The following is an 18,087-nucleotide window of genomic DNA, read 5'->3' on the forward strand; positions in this document are numbered from 1 at the left end:
TGTTGGGAGGTAGGAAAGGGAATCTTCACACCCATGTTTAAGTTAGGAAGAAGCGCAAAGATGAGTGAGCTTCTCTTTCACCCAATAAAACCCATTTAGAGGCTCCAGTAGGCTTTCTCTTACATGGCAGGAATAGCACTGTAGCCAGACCCCCGTTGCTGCACAGGGGGCTGGGAGAGTGAGTGTTCTGTTAGGAAGTGGGGGAGGAGGGAGGTGGGACTCGGGGGTGGAAGGGGCCACCATCAGTGTTTACCCTGCTGTTCCCTTCTCCTCCACCACAAAGTCCAAGTCTCTTGGTTAGATGCAAAGACCCCTTTCTCCATACACACTTAGGTATTCTTATAGTGATTTCAACACAAACACACTCTCACATGTAACAGTAAGCATCCATCTTCTCTTCCATCCAAGGATTAGAAGCTTCTCGAAACAGCAGAGACTGTGGCTAGTTTCTCCTAACGCACCCAGTAGTGTGGTTCCTCAAGCAAACTCAGCCAGAGCTTTGGATAGTCACAGCAACTTCAACCACATGAACACTGTACTCTTCTGTTGCTCACTAGAAACTCCTTTTGGAGTTTCCTTCAGGAATGTTTTAGATATACAGACAACACCACGCCTGACACCAGAGTGTCTTACCATCCGCAAAGCGTGTGATAGACCCGTGAGGCCACAGCATTCTCCGAGGCTAGCCAGGAGCCACTGTCCTGCCCTTTGACCACACAATGTTCCCCGGAAGTCAGTGATGTCGTTAGCCTTGCCATCACCCATGGGACTTTCTTTTCACTCAGTAATGAACCATTTGGAAGTTCCGTACTTTTCCCAGAGAAGGCCAGTTTCTTGTATCCAAACATCAGTTATGTTGTAGAAACTGAGATCTGAGCCCTGAATCTGAGGGCTGTAATGTGAACTGTTTGCTGCACTGTTGCCACACTAGGCTACATTCCCTTCTTTACCTCCTCCAGGGTCAGCAGCTTAGTAGGGATTATGCTCTGGGCCATCCATTTATTCATTTAAATTTTTAGTTAGCATATGTTGAGTGTATGTAAAACAGTGGGTTTCATGGAGGAATGGAGTAGTTAAGAGCACTTGTTGTTCTTCCTAGGTTTGATTCCCAGGACCCACGCGATAGCTCATAGATGTTTATAACTCCAGTTCCATGGGATATAGTGCCCTCTTTCGGCCTCATTGGGCACTGCACACACATGGTGCACAGACATACATGTAAGCAAAACATTCCATGCATGCGTACATGCATACATGCATACATACATACACACATAAAGATATATATATCAAAACTATACACATCAAGCAAGCAAGCAAGCAAACCAACCAACCAGTCCATGGACTTCTTCATGGCATTTTCATACATGTACGTGATGGCTTCCTTCTAGTTGCTGTCCTCTTTCCTGTCTCATCCCTTTTCACTTGTGCTAAGCCCCTCCTCCTCCCAACTAGTGTCAGGCTAATTTAGTTTTCATTTCACTCTTCACTTAAGGGGTTGGGACTTGGAGCATTGACTTAGGTGATATTGAGGACAATAAGACATTCATATTAAACCGAGACAGAGCTGACACAGTTGACCTTGACAGCTATTGAGTTCTGTGACAGAGTCCCCCAAGAAAGCTGTTCTTATACAGACCCAGAAGGGCTGACATGAGCAGCTGGATCTTCTGACCAGCACTGTAGTGGGTCTGCTGTGGTCAAGGCCCAGCACTTCAGCCCCCGCCACAGGAACCATCTTGAATCTATTCTTCTTTGCATCTTTGAGTGATTATTCCTTGATCTTTAACCGTGTTGGATGTGCTTTGGACAGTAGGATCTGGGTCTCTCTGGCTTTGCTTTAAACGCTCTTTACAGTTTACCTGTCCTTTGGTCTCCCTGACTTTGGTGGCATCAAGTCAGTCTGAGCTGATCTCAGCCCTGCAGCTGCATTCTTACGCCGGCCATAGGGCTCTGCCTCCTGGGACTCTCTGGAATGAAGAACCTCAGAACAAAACAGAAGTTCAGCCCTGTGACAATGTTCACCAGCTTTAGAAATATAAAGTGATTTCTATCCTGCCCCTAGCCAGTCCAGCCATTCTTAGAGAGTTTATCATTAAAAACCAACCATCTTTTCCCAGCGCCAAATAGCTATCTAAAGGAAAACTCAACCATGTGGATATTCTTTCTCAGTGTTGTGTAATCCAAACATTGGCCCCAGAGAGAATCCGGCATATGTGTGTATTTAGCACACAGACACCCAAGCTTTTGGACAAGGAATGGAAAACTCAGCAAACACAGGGAATCCTGGCATTTACAGAAGAGAACGGTGCAAGGCCGAGGAGTCTGTGGGCAGTTTTGGGGGCTGGCGTCAACGGCCCCAGGTTCTCTGAGAGCAATAGAGACGCTGGTGAGAGACCCATCCCAGCCCGATGAAGTGAGGACAGGTGGCAGAGTCAACACTCACTGCCCTGTGTGACCGCTCTGCCCTCTCTAGCTTCTGGGCTAAGGGGCGTGTGTCAACTTGCCCAGCCCCCAGCAGTCCGCTTTGTGGGCTCTGGCTTACCTTGGAAGGCAAAAATAAGTTCTTTGTTCCAGCATACCACAGCTACTTAGATGTGGAAACTTGGCCTTCTTAAGATCAAAATCCCATTACTCACCCTGTCTGCTACTCTATTGGAAAGCTCGTGGCCCACAGTTAGCACTGCTATAAGTAGGCTGACTAAAAATGTACCAGTCTTTGAAAGGCTGATGACTAGCCAGGGGCTAGCATATTTGGCCCGAGGTTGGCATACGCAGAGCTCTATGCAAGGCAGACTGTTTCGCAAGCTTTGGTCTTCATTCCTCTCGGGGACAGTAGACAGAGAAGGGATTGGGCTCCCTGAGCTATCTGCCTCTTCTCACCTACATGACGTCAAAGAAAATAATTTGCCTTTGTGAGGCCGAGGTTGATTGACCTGACATGGTCTAGCCAGCTGTAAGGTTCTGTGACCTGCCATCCCCCTGCCTCTGTCTCCTGTCTTCAGCTACATAATAAGGATCTGTCTCAAAAAGCAAGTAGCTGGAAGTGTGGCTCAGCTCTTGAGCGCAAGAGCACGAAAGCCCTGGGTCTGAGCTCCAGCGCAGTCACAAAGACAACCAGAAAAAGAAAAAAATTCACACGGTTTCTTGCTAAGGAGGTGTGCCCCAAACGTTGCTTCTCTATTCCCGATCCCTTTCAGTCTAGGGTGGAAGAATTCTGTTTCTCAGAAGGCACATTCTTCATCCAAAAACATCAACAAACCCCACTGCCTTTGAACATCTGAGTCAGAGCAAAGAAACAAGCGAACCAGAGCGACCCTAGTGGAAGTGGGAGGGGCCTCGTGCTGTGCAAGTGGGCCCTTGCTTGGCCCTCTTCAGTGTCCAGCAGGACAGCGCCTCTTACCTGTCAAAACCCTTATCCTGTCTTTCTCAACCTTGAGTGGTCCAGCTTGCTGACTCTCTCAGCTTAGGACCGCCCTCATTCCCACCTCAAACAGGCCCACGTGCCGTCCTCGCAATGAGCAAGCTGTCTGGAGTTGCATTTTTGGGTAGATGGAGCACATTTATTATACCACACACAGCAGAAGGAAAACAAATCCACCCAGTCCCCTTTTAATTAAAAAAAAAAAGAATTATTCTGTTTTTTATTATTATTATTGTTGTTGTTGTTATTATTATTATCGTGTGTGTGCGCGCGCGCGCGTGTGTGTGTGCGTGTGCGTGTGCGTGTGCGTGTGTGTGTGTGTGTGGTGTTTTACCTGAATGTATTTCTGTACACCACATCCAAGCCCGGTGCCTACCGAACCCTTGAGTGCGTCAGATCCCTTGGAACTGGAATTCTAGATGGTTGTACGGAGTCATGTGGGTGCCCAGGAATTGTGCCCAGGTCCTCTGGAAGAGCTGCCAATACTCTTAACTACTGAGCCTTCTCTTCAGCCCAGGATACCCCCCTCCCACACACTTCGACCCCATATTTCTTCCTCATCTCTTCCATAGGCAGGGGATATCTGTAGGCAGACCGGGCAAGGGTGTGCACCATTGCACCCGGGTGATTACGCGTCAACCAGACCCGCACCATGAGCGCCCCTGCTGGGATTCCTGTTCTCCCCCTGCCATCTGCTCTTACGTAAGCCAGTATCAGTGTGGGCCTCCCGCAGGCACGTGGAGTACTTCACCTCGGTCTAGTGTAGTAGCTAGGCTACTATGGCTTCTAGCCCCCAAGTCCTCATTTTGTGCACTCTGTCCCCCACACCAGGGCCACCAGATGTGACCACAGTTGCTTCTTCATGGTCAAAGAGCCATTCACGCATTTGTCGGTGTTCAAACATGTTTTGTATTTCACAAAGCGGTTGCCGGAGGGACTGCGTGCAGCTGACCCCTGCTTTCTTCTGCCTTGCTGGGGCTCCCTCCTCCGCTGCTCCCTCCCTCCTTGCCCACACACAGGTCAGCAGCTCTACTCTCAGCTTCTCACATCCGGGCCCTCGAGACGCTTCATCTAACTCTGGGCTCACTGGATCATACTTCTAGGCTGAGGTGGGGGAAGGGCGTGACTCTTTGGTGTTTATTGTACTTTGGGGTAGGGTGGAGAAGAGAAGGCAGGCCGCGATTCAGATAAAAGAAGAGGGGACAGAAACACAAATGTGTCCCTATAAGGGTATATATACAGAGTCTACGCGGCATAAGCCGTAGAATATGAAGTCTTCTTCATATTCTTTCTCTCAGAAGAAGAGAAGGGCACAGCTGAGTGGGAATATCTCAAACAAATCAGAACCCTTCCTTTATACAAAGGATAAATGGCCTGAGAAAGAAGCTATGGAAACAGCACCCTTCACAAGACCCAGTTAGTGAGTACATACCAGGTATGTCCTTCTGGGCCTGGGTTACTTCACTCAGGATGATATTTTCCTACAGATGACAAACAACTCCAGCAAAGTGGTTGGACATAAGATTAATTCAAATAAATCAGTAGCCTTCCTCTATACAAAGAATAAATGGGCTGAGAAAGAAATTAGAGAAACAACACCCTTCACAAAAGTCACAAATAATAAGAGATATCTTGGGATAACTCTTACCAAGCAAGTGAAGGATCTGTACGACAAGAACTTCAAATCACTGAAAAGAGAAATCAAAGAAGACCTCAGAAGATGGAAAGATATTCCATGCTCATGGATTGGCAGGACTGACATAGTGAAAAAGGCCACTTGGGAGGCAGACAGGCGTATTTCTGAGTTCGAGGCCAGCCTGGTCTACAGAGTGAGTTCCAGGACAGCCAGCGCTATACCGAGAAACCCTGTCTAGAAAAAACAAAACAAAATAAAAAACAAAACAAACAAACAAACAAAAAAACAAAAGAAAAGAAAAGAAAAGAAAAAACAAAAAGCTCCAAATAGCCAAAACAATTCTCAACAATAAAAGAACTTCTGGGGGAATCACCATCCTTGATCTCAAGCTGTATTACAGAGTAATGGTACAGAAACAAACAGGTCAATCAATGAAATAGAATTGAAGACCCAAAAGTAAAGCCATACACCTATAGACACTTGATTTTTGACAAAGATAGTTTGCCAAAACTATACAGTGGAAAGAAGAAAACATCTTCAATAAATGGTGCTGGTCTAACTGGCAGTCTGTATGTAGGAGAATGAAAACAGATTCTTATTTGTCACCTTATACAAAGCTGAAGTCCAAATGGATCAAGAACCTCAACATAAAAACAGATACACTGAATCGAAGAGAAAGTGTGAAAGAGCCTCAAACTCATTGGCAGAGGGGGAAATTTTCTGAACAGAACACCAATGACTCAGGCTCTAAGATCAATAATTAATAAATAGGTTCTCAATAAACTGAAAATTTTCTATAAAGCAAAAGACACCATCAATAGGACAAATTAGCAACCTACAGATTGGGAAAAAAACTTCATTAACCCTATATGCAACAGAAGGCTGATATCCAATACATATAAAGAACTCAAGATGCCAACCTCCAAAACCCCAAATAACCCAATTAAAAATGGGATACAGAGCTAAATGGGGAATTCACAACAGATGAATCTCAAATGGCCAAGAAACACTTAAAGAAATGTTCAAAGTTCTTAGCTATCAAAGAAATTCAAATCAAAACAACCTTGAGTTCCACCTTACACCAGTCAGAATGGCTAAGATCAAAACCTCAAGTGACAGCAAATGCTGGCAAGGATCTGGAGAAGGAGGAACACTCCTCCATTGCTGGTGGGGTTACAAACTGGTACAACTTTGGAAATCAATCTGGCGGTTCTTCAGAAAATTGAAAATAGTTCTACCTGAAGACTCAGCTATACCAATCTTGAGCAAATACCCAAAAGATGCCCCACCACATCACAAGGGCACGTGCTCCATCATTCTCATAGCAGCCTTATTTGTAATAGTCAGAAGCTGGAAACAACCCAGACGTCCCTCATCTGAAGAATGGACACAGAAGGTGTGGTTCATTTACACAATGGAATACTATTTAGCTATTAAAAACGAGGACATCATGAATTTTTCAGGCAAATGGATGGAACTAGAAAATATCCAAAGTGAGGTTACCCAGACCCCAAAGGACATTTACTCACTGATAAGTGGATATTAACCAAAAAGTACAGAATACTTAGGATACAACCTACTATAAGAAGAGTAACAAGCAGAAAGGCCCAAGTGAGGAGGCTTCAATTCCACTTAGAAGGGGGAAGGAAATAATCATGGGAGGCAGAAGGAGGGGGACCTGTTTGGAAGAGGAGAAGAGGAGGGAAAAGGGAAACAGAATCAGATATGGGGGAGGGTACAGGAGAGAAGCCCAGAGAGCCAAGAGAATGAATGCAAATAAGCAGCCTTGGGGTTGGGAGGTGGGGAGACCCCCTAGGAAGTACCAGAGGCCTGGGAGGTGCTAGACTCTCAGGATTCATTGGGGGGTGACCTTAGCCAAAATGCCCAGCACTGGGGAGCAGGAACTCAAAGACTCCAGCTCCAGTAGATAGACAGGGCTGCAAGTGGAGGGACAGGGTTACTAACCCACAGTCAAAACTTCTGACCCAGAACTGTTCCTAACAGAACTTCAGGGGCAAAAATGGAGAAGAGACTGAAGGAAAGATGGTCCAGTGACCAGCCCAACTTGGGATCCATCTCATGGGGAGACACCAAGGCCTGACACTATTACTGATGCTATGATGTGCTTACAGACAGGAGCCTAGCATGGCTGTCCTCTGAGAGGCCCTACCAGCAGCTGACTGAGACAGAGGCAGATACTTACACTCAACCATTGGACTAAAGTAGGGGACCCCTAAGGTTGAATTAGGGAAAGATTGAAGAAGCTGAAAGGAAGAGCTACCCCATAGGAAGACCAGCAGACTCGACTAACCCAGAACCCAGGGGGCTCCCAGAGACGGAGCCACCAACCAGGAGCATACACAGCCCAGTCCGAGGTCCCTGGCACATATACAGCAGAGTCCTGCCTGGTCGACCTCAGTGGGAGAAGATGCGCTTACTCCTCTAGAGACTCGAGAACCCAGGGAAGGGGGAGGCCTGGTGGAGGTGGGGACCACTCTCTGGGAGGTAAGGGGGAGACGGAATGGGATGAAGAAATGTGGGTCAGAGGGACCGAAACAGGCAACGACTGGAATGCGAATAAATAAAATAAAGGAAGGAAGGAATGAATAAAGAAAGAAAGAAAGAGAAGAAAGAAAGAGAGAGAAATAAAGAAAGAAAGAATTAATGAAAGAAGAAAGAAAGAAAGAAAGAAAGAAAGAAAGAAAGAAAGAAAGAAAGAAAGAAAGAAAGAAAGAAAGAGAAAGAAAGAAAATGGAGTGGTGTATGCCTAAGTTCACTGATTGCCCACAAGATGGCACTCTCTTCCCAGGAGAAAGGAAACTTGCGCCCTTGCGGTCAGCGGGGAGGTACTAAGGCTGAGCCAGCTGCCTGAGGTCTGGGATTCTGTTTGCCTGCTCTAATCCATTGCATTTGTGCAGTTGGCTTGAGAAAAACAACATTAAGGTCACAATCAGTGGTCCGCAGCCTTAGGAATGTGCCTTCTGTGGCGATTTGTGTCAGCATTAATTATTGCCAATGCAGGGGAGGGGAAGGGAGTAGAAATACACCCAGCCCAGCTGGGGGCCTAGGAGGATGGTGAATCTTGTATTTAGAGACAAAGGGGAGGACATTAAAATTGACCTGAAGCTCTAGGATGGGACCAAATCGCTCTTCACGACCCAGACGGAAGACATAGGAGATGGCTGAGACTCTTGTAGATTCTGAGTTCTTGACCTGCCCTGTCTTTCCTTCTTGGGACACATTCCACATCATTTACACACCATTGATCCACACTGACTGGAAAACCCGCCAATTCTAGGGGCTGTAGAGAGGAAGATGGCCATGCTGGCAGCTTGGCACGGATCTGAGCGCCTGTCTACCCACTTTAGGTGGTTGGCATGTCCTGGCAGTGGTTGCCACGAGGCACAGGAATTCATACCCTTTTTGGTGCCTCTGGATACCCAAGCCCAAACACAAACTTTTTCTTTCAGACCACTTTGGTCACACACACTAACTTTCCCCCCTTTAAACCCCACCCAAAACAGCACCCTGGGTTCTGCTTTCTTGGCTGGGTTGGCTGATGGTCCTGTAGTCAACACTTCCATGGTTGCCTACTGAGCCGGCTGCTATTGGTGGTGCCTCAGTTTCCTCTTCTGCCCATACATATTCAGCCCTGCTTTGGCAGTCTCCCCAAGTGGTATACCTTTGCTTAGGGGCTTCCATTTTCCTCAGATGCCAACGGCCTGGGTTCCTGGACGTTTCCTCTGCTGCACCCAACACTGCAGTTCCGGTTCCCTCCCAGGAAACCAGGAGCCCTTCCTGAGCCTTTAACTGTGCTCGCCTGTACCCTGCTTCTCTAGATACGATCGTGGGAAGTGGGCTATGGGCTTTTCTGTTGAAGCAGTGCTAGCTTCTCTCTGCTCAGTTCTGAGCAGGCTGTGAGCTGCTGGGATTGCTGCTTATTCCGCATCTCTGAGACAAGAGCAACACGTCACACCGTGGCTTCGTCTTTTAGTCTCATAAACTGTGGCAAGGCCAACATCCTCTGCAGACCGTCATGGCCAGAGCTGCTTTGAAGGAAATGACCATGTCAGGACACCAATATCTTTTCCTCCCTTTTGCTTTTATTCAGAGGATGTCCGTATCTGGAGAAGCACATAAGACCAAGTGTGTGTTTATTCAAGGTGAACAGATTGTGTTTGAATGCTGAAAGAAAACGGCACAGGAAACAAAGTATCTGTGGTTGTTGACAGTGAAGAAAACAAGGAGGCTTTCAGCCACTCCGTGTCCAAGCGTTCTCCAGGCACAGGCACTGAAACTTGGAGAATAAGTCACTAGGTCTACCAGTAACACATACATCCTGTTGGGAAAGGCTGCCTTCTCCCGTGACCAATTCTACCAATCCTTTCCTAACTCCACCACGGAGATCCCCAATCTCAATTCAAGCTCTTGATCTGCTTTTGAAATTTGAGTCCCTTCTAGCCTTTTTCCTTTCAGGGTCTGTGGAGAACGGACATCATCAGTGGCCCATGAACGGCTTCTGTAAATCTCACCTCTGCCCTTCCGGTCTCTGTCTACCCTGACTCGGTGACCTAGAATTTGGTATGCTCACCAAACTGGAGCAGCATAGAGGTGACTTTGCAAGGACACAGTGGTGACTAGAAACAGGAGTGGGACTGTTCAGATCAGCAGCACCAGCAACCCATCCATCATCCCATGGGCAAAAATAAGTGCTAACAGTCGAAGGACCCTGCAGTGCTATGGGTGACTGGTGGTGACAACACTGTGACCATACATGCTGATGCTGGCATTGAGATTGCTCTTAGTTTTGAGGAAGGGGGTTATGGTATTCAGGACAGCCTTGGGCTCCCAATCCTTCTGCCTCGGCCTACTGTATATCTAGGATTCCAAATTGTGGTCACTACTTCTGGCCTATGGCATTGGATTGGAACACCATGAAAGTCAGTTTGACCCTTGAGAGTCTGGATAGAATCAAGTTGATCCTGTCTCTCCTTTTCCTGTCTTGGTTAGTGGGAGAGGACTGGCATAGTATTGAGAGAGTTTGGTGACTCGTTTTAGTGTAAAAGCAAACAGGAAATCATGGCTGTGTAGTATGTGTGGTGGAGAAAAATTCCATAGAATAGGGGAAGGGACACTGTGATCCTTGGTGACTCCATTGCTAACTAAACTTTATTTAGTAGTTTTAGTTAACACAGTGAGCAACTACTGTATAGGAGGCACAATTTTAGATTTGGGGGTTATCATGCATGGCACACCTGTCTATGTGAGACCCAAGTTTACCATCCAGGGCTATGGAAGTTTGAAAGAGTTCCTTGTTTCCAGGTCAGTCCATCCTGTCAGACACTGGTACATTTATTTCCTTCAAACACTAGTTCATTAATAAACTTTCTGTTCTTTGCTCAAGGATATGGTAGCTCTGCATGGCCTTCTGGGCAGAGCTTAAACTCAGTCTGATGTCTTACTGGCTATGTTCTGTCCTGTCCTGGTTGTCCAGTCTGTCTTCTGCTATGCCCTAGAGCAGTGGTTTTCAACCTTCCTAATACTGTGGCCCTTTAATATGGTTCCTCATCATGTGGTGACCCTGAGCCATAAACTTATTTTGTTTCTGCTTCATAACTGTAATTTTGCTGTTGTTATGAATAATAACATAAATATCCAATATATAATCCCCAAGGGGGTCGTGACCCACAGGTTGAGAACCACTGCCCTAGGGCTTTAGACTGTTGACACACTTGGACCCTCCCATCTCGAAGTAGGTTCCTTGTCAGCCACCCCACCTACACCAGCAGAGTCTACTCATCCGCCTGGTTGGTCCCTACTTAGCTTTCATCTTGCTCATGAAGCCTTGTTGATAGCTCTGGAACATGGTAAGTTTGCCTGTGTTAGAACTGAGTCACAATCAGATGTGGGCTTCACAGTGTCCTCATGCTCCAGTGTTAGTTCCCATGGCAAAACCAAGGGTGGGAAATCTAGCCAACCTTGTGGAGTGCTCAGCTCAGAGCTGCTCTTGTCTCTACAGGAGCAGTTACTAAAGAGTGTGCTCTCCTTTCTTACTGCCTAAGTCCACAGGGGACCAAGGAAAGGAAACAAGTACTTTTCTGTATAATAATGTGATTCTTTCCCAAAAGTTGGTACCTTGGAAGTTGAAAGTCAGAAATGTTTCCTTCATAGAATAAGCAATTATCTTTCAGAACATCTTTTCATGTGTGTATTCATGTGTACAAACAAACCCGTGAAAGTAAGTCTGATAAGAATTAGAAAGCCTCTAACCCATGCAGGGAAGAGGTCACAAGATCATCCTGACCCCAAAGTCCAACATTTCCAGGCTGTTCTAATGGATTTTTTTTGTAGAGTTTGATGTTCATATAATGAGTGTCATTGTTGGGTTCTACTGCTTTAACAAAATACCACATATGCGGTAATTTATAAAAAGGAGAACTTTATTTATCAGGGTTCCAGAGGCTAGGAGTTCCAAGGTTTTGGGTCTGGTGAGGGTTTTCTGCTTGATGTCCTGTGGTGTGACTGGCTTAATGTTATGCCTCTCATGATAGAAGAAATGGAAAGTGCTGACTTGTTTGTTAAGTCATCGTATAAAGCAGTTATGCATCCATAAAGGCAGAGCTGTCATGGCCTAAGAACCTACTAAAGGCTCCACCTTTCAATACTACTGTATTGGGAATTCTGCTTCTATGAGTGTTCAAGGGGGTGTATATGTATATGTACATATGCATGTATATAAACATGTGTATATACATGAGTATGTGTATGTGTATATGTATATAGATACACGTGTATATACATGAGTATGTGTATATGTATATACATGTATATGTGTATATGTATATGTATATAGATACACGTGTATATACATGAGTATGTGTATATGTATATACATGTGTATGTGTATATGTATGCGTATGTGTATGTGTATATGTATATAGATACATGTGTATATACATGAGTATGTGTATATGTATATACATGTGTATGTGTATATGTATATTTAAGCTATAGCAGCAATCACTTCAGAGAATTGTCTGACCTTCTTCCACTCAAGTGGTAATGATGTAATGAGGAAAAGGGGAGCATGGGCATTAAGGTTGCTTTTGGTTTACAGGGTCTGGTAAAGGAAGGTAAGTGGAGATTCCACATTGGGAAGTCTGATGAAAGGAGATGCAATAAAGAGGGACAGGAGAGGGACTTCCAGGCCATTGGTACCCTTGTGGAGGAAATCGTGTTATAGCTGCTTTTCATTTGGAGGCTAGTAAAGTCTTGTTTCTTTAGGATTCTGCTTTATTCCTTCCCCATCGGATACTGAGTATTCAGTTTATTAATCTAATTTCTGTGAGCATCCCATATAGGCTGGCATGGAGAACCAAGGGAGATATATAGATGGTCTGAATGAAGGTCTCAAGTGTTCTCTCTGTGGTTTTTCTTATAATAGTATAATTTCTTTATTATAATTATTGTCATTTCAATTAAACATTTTATATGCATAGATATTTTATCTTTATGCATGTCTGTGCTTCACTTTGATGCAGAGGCCAGAAGAGGGCATCAGATCTCCTGGAACTGGAGTTATGGACAATCATGAGCCGCCACATGCTTGCTGGGAATTGAACCCAAGTTCCCCAGAAGAGCAGCCCTGAGCCATCTCTTCAGCCACCCTTTATAATTATTTCCTAACTTTGGTTTTGTTCTAGTGAAAAACTAAAAATACAAATCTAAGCTGATCTAAGTAGCCAATTTTTAAACATCACAATATTCGTGTGATGAGATTTGTACTTCCTCACCCAATCCCCTTTGGTCTAAGTGAAAGCCCGGGGAAATTGAAGTGCTCGATGAATGAGACTTTTAGTATCCAATAGTCAACTGAGCCCTGCCGTCCGACCCTGTTCAGCGGTACAGGATGCTGGATGACACTGTAGTTTTGAATAAAAGCAGATACAGTATTTTCTTCAACTGAATTTTGTAACTTAAAGTTTATTAAAGTAAGTATAAGATCTAGATTTGGTCCACAAAGTATTTGTAATCTCAGCACCTAGGAAGCCAAGGCAGAAAGACCAAGAGTTTAAGGCCAGCTTAGGGTACATAGTGAGAATTTCCACTCCTCCACCAACTCACTCTCTCTTCCTTTCATTCTCTAATTATAGTAATAAATTTGCAACAAAATTCTTTTCTTAATATAAGCAGTGGCAAGATGGAATTTGGTACAAACTCAAGAGTGCCACAATGCTGGGCTTATCTTCAATTGAAGGAGTCCTCCAGTGTTATCAGAAGATACAGAGCCGAAGCAAGCATTGTAGAATTTCATGCTTGTAAGTTTTGGTTAAGTCTGAGGTCTGATTATTCTTGACTAGCAGACAAAGCCTTGAAAGCATTAATGTAGTAATTTTTGAGCAGCTCTCTTCTGTAAATAGGCCTTTGCCGAATTAGTACCGCAAAAGACAAACTTCAAAGCTGATTAATGACAGAGCCAGACCTGAGGTGCTTTCTAGTATTGAATGCAATACTACTAATTTGGTTTCAGAAAAACGCTATCATTAAACTGGTATTGTTAATTTTAATATTATTTGTTTTTCAAAAGGTTTTCTTCTTAATGTGTCTTGTACAGATTTTTCCTGACATTTATTCGGAAGCTAAAAAAATGAACCAAGCTTTTTACTTATACATGTATAGGTGACATGATCAAAACATTTTGAGTTACCCTGGAAGGATCCTGATTTTTATTTTCCTTTGGAGAGGACTCACTATTCATTATCCTAATTTGAGAGAACACACACAGCATGATAGAAAGATCCTTGGATTACATACTTATTATCAACATCAGAAACTATTCTTCCAATCTTCTCCTGCTGACTAATTTATTACATATCTTTGGTATATTGCAGCACTCAGAATACGTAGGCCAATAAACATGGACCAAATGAAAATGGTTGCCCTTATTTGAGAAGTGCAAAAAATTTGGAGTTGGTGTGAAGAGGTTAGAGATGGATTAGGGGAGGGTGAAGATTCTGTAGCAGGGATGTAAGTTCTAATAGTGTAACAGTGTAGGGACACACACACAAATATACACACAAAGGTACACACATGCACAGACACACATGTACACACAAATATTCTGTATATCTACTGATGGTCTATATATCCGTACAGATATTTTATATGTCCTGAGATGGTTAATCTTAATTGCCACCTTGATTAGATCGAGAGATGCCTAAGAGATTAAAAAAATGCACCTCTGGTGTGTCTTTGGGGGCATTTTCAGAGAGCGTTGACATGAGATCAAAGCTGAGACAGTTCTGACTGTGGGTAGCACTGGTCGGTAGCCTGGGGCCCAGACGAACTGAAGAGAAGAAGAAAGCCAGGCAGCACACGGAAGCTCCACTCTTCCCGGAATGAGTGGTCTGCCAGAGCTGCCACTGCCCATGGATCTCAGTCTGACTTTAGACTCTGTGTCTTCAGCTGCTTAACACGGACCATCTAGAAACTCTCCACAGAATTTCCAGGGTGTTTCTGGGCCTTCAGCTTTGGCCTGGGACTACTTCACTGGTCACCATTGGCATGTGGCTTCTAGCTTCTCTGACTGAGTAGCCACTGGGTTTCTGCCTTACCAGTGCTAAAGTTGGACTATCCAACCTCAAATAATGTAAGCCAACCTAGTAAACCATCTATTCTATTGGTTTTATTTTAGGTCAGGAAAAACTTAACACAGCATTTTTGTATCTCAGGGTTCAATACACAAATGTTTAAGTGGCAATTATAAAGTTGAAGAGTTTTATCTTAAGCTAAATAACAACAAAGTAATCAGCCCCCAAAACACACACACACACACACAGAGAGAGAGAGAGAGACACACAGAAACACATACAACAGACACACATGTACCTACACATATACATACCCAGAAACATACACACACATGTACATAAACACACACACACACACAGACACACACACACAGAAACACATACAACAGACACACATGTACCTACACATATACATACCCAGAAACACACACACACACATGTACATAAACACAAGCACATACACATACACACACACAAACAATACACACGCTCTCACACATATATATGTGCATGCACACACACACATACACACACACAAACAATACACACACTCTCACACACATATATGTGCATGCACACACACATAAACACACACAAACAATACACACACTCTCACACACATATATGTGCATGCACACACATACATACACACACACACACAAACATTCTATATATGCACTGAGACCCATGGCTCCTGTGTACCCCATGTCTGTGAATGCACATGAGCACACTCTTTTCCCTTGCAGGGCAGTGTGACAGTTCAAAGTGGAACACTGTCCATGCAGAGGAGTCTTGTCCCTGCATGGCCTCTCTTACATCTAGAAATCTGACCAGAGCAGCTCAAAAACGCAGTAATCTAACCCTGGTCACATTGTCAGTGAGTTCTCAAGTGTCGCACAGCCTTCCTGACACATACCTACAGCTGAGTTTCCCCTCAGGTGAGGCCAGGCCAGATAACTGTTTCAGAATGAGATCACAGTGCCTGCCAGGGTAGGTTTAGCTACAACCTAAGTTTTGAGGGCAAGCTAGCCTGCTGGAGACTTGCTTTATCACTGTTTGTTACACGCCAAACAGACCATGGTTGACGAGTCTGTGAGGAAGCCATGGGGAGGTTGCATCATTTCCTAATGACTCATAAACAGTCTGGTATTGGGGCAAAAGCCTCTGTGAGTGGGCCCTAATGTGAGGGCTATTTTTTCAAGCTTTTGGGGAGATTCTGGTACCAAGTAACCTAGGGAAGTGCTTTAGTAAGGCTACTTACTATTTGTTCTTCTCATATCCTCCAAGGTCACAGTCCCTTCCTTCTCCCTGTGAGGTGCTGTCCTGTAAGGGCTCAAGGCTTCCCACCCAGCCAGGTTTGGGAATTAAGCTGTAAGCAAAGACAAACGGCTCTAACAGGCATATCTCACTCCCCTGATATAAGGTATCTTAATTGTCCACCAAAGGCTTCCTTTGCCTTCGCCTCCTCCCCGCTTCTGCTTCCGCAGCTTTTCTTTTCTTTGTGCAGCAACCACATGCCTGACAAGGGGAGAGGAAAGAGCTCAAGCAGCTGGTGGTTTTGATATCCTATCTCTTGCCTGTGTCAAGAGCTGTGTCTCATCTACATCAAGGGAACCATTATCAATATTAGCAGGGCAAAGTGCCAAGGACTATTTCTTTCTGCAGTGGATGTTCAGGAAGAAAGATTAGAAAAGGTTGGAATTTTCTCTGTCCTTCCAAACCTCCCTCCCCAGGCACCTTCTTGAATTCTGAAATCCAGCAAACAAAAATGACCAACAGAGATGATTGACCAAGGCCACTGACTGCTGTCTTCCTGTCCTTAGGCTGTCTTTGTCCCCTTAATAGTCAAACTCCCTTCCTGTACCTAAAAGCTGGTAGGGAGACTTAGGACTTGCATGTGGTTACTTTGTGTCCCTGTCACTCCAAAAACAATAATTATGATGCTGAACAGTAGATATAGTCATTGTAGGGAAACTGATCAGAAATGGAAGCCAGGGAGCAGCCCTGAATTTGCTCCTGCAGCCAGGACAGACACAGGATTTCTTACTTGCAGAAGTAGGACCTCTTTCCCATCTGTTGACAAAGTTGGTTGACCAGATGGTTCGATTCCAATATACAATCAATAGAAGAGTACCTACTGTATGTTTTCCTCCACCTGCATCTTATGAAGTTTGCCTCTTCCTAGAATGAATCATTTGGGGGAACTGTAAAGAATATAGTTCTGGGCTTTCTTCAAAACTTGGGCACACTGGGTTTGAGCCCATGTGAAAGCTTGCCTGTGGTGACACATGCTTCTACAGAAGCAAGCTCTGAGGAGGTGGAGGAACTGTATTCTGTAAGGCTTGCAAGACAGCCAGTGCAGCTTAACTGGCAAGGGTCAAGATGTTTCAGTTTCCTCTCTTGTTTCTGTGATAAAGGACCCTGGCAAATGCAACTTAAGGGAGAAAGGTCTTATTTTGGCTCATGGCTCAAGACACAGTCTATCATGGAAGACAAGGTAGCAGGAGCTTGAAGCAGCTGGTCATATCACATCCAGTCAAGAAGCAGAGCTGCTCATTTCCCTTTCTCCATGTGTAGTCCAAGATCCCCTGCCCAGAGAATGGTTCCCACCTACAGTTAAGAAGTATCTTCTCCCATCACTTCATGTAATCAAGGATGCCCCTAGGGCACACACAGAAACCCATCCTCCAGGCTTTTCTAGGCTCTGTCAAGGCTAATGAAAGACCCCATCTTGAAAAACAGGTAGATAGTAATGAAGGGATGGCCCTTGAAGTTTTCTGGCCTTTATACTCTGTGCACACATGTCCATATGTGCTGGTATGCACACACACACATGTACAATTACACACACATGTATACACACATATGTATACATATATACACATACATATGTGTATATATGTGTGTGTGAACACAAAGGAACACATATACATACATACATACATACATACATACATACATACATACATACATACACCAGAACTAAAACAGATTAAAACAGTTTTCTGCTCCTCAAGATTCTGAGTGAGTTGGCTTTGGGATAAGGCTTAACTTTTCATGGTAATGCATTTAAGAACCTGCAATCTACTCTTGGATGTGCTGTGAGATTATGGAAGAGTTATAACAGTCTCATCAACTTTGAGGAGTTTATTATCTACTAGGGAACTATCAACATCCCAGAATTGTGTTTCACATATTTATAAGGTTACTGTAGAACCCATCTATGTTAGAAAAGCCTTAGAACAGGGCAAACATGGGCCTTTCCACAGTGTGCTTGTGAGTAAAACTTCATATCTTTTTCCACAGCCTTCACAGGTCAGTGTTGTCACTGGGGTCTGAGGAAGGCAAAGTGTGCCAAGATCAGAAGTCCATTGTGCTAAAGTGTTGTAATCTCATCTGCACTCCTCTGCTGACAGCTGAATACACTGAATTCCCAG

The sequence above is a fragment of the Apodemus sylvaticus genome, chromosome 2, assembly GCF_947179515.1.
Source record: "Apodemus sylvaticus chromosome 2, mApoSyl1.1, whole genome shotgun sequence".
Classification (NCBI taxonomy): domain Eukaryota; kingdom Metazoa; phylum Chordata; class Mammalia; order Rodentia; family Muridae; genus Apodemus; species Apodemus sylvaticus.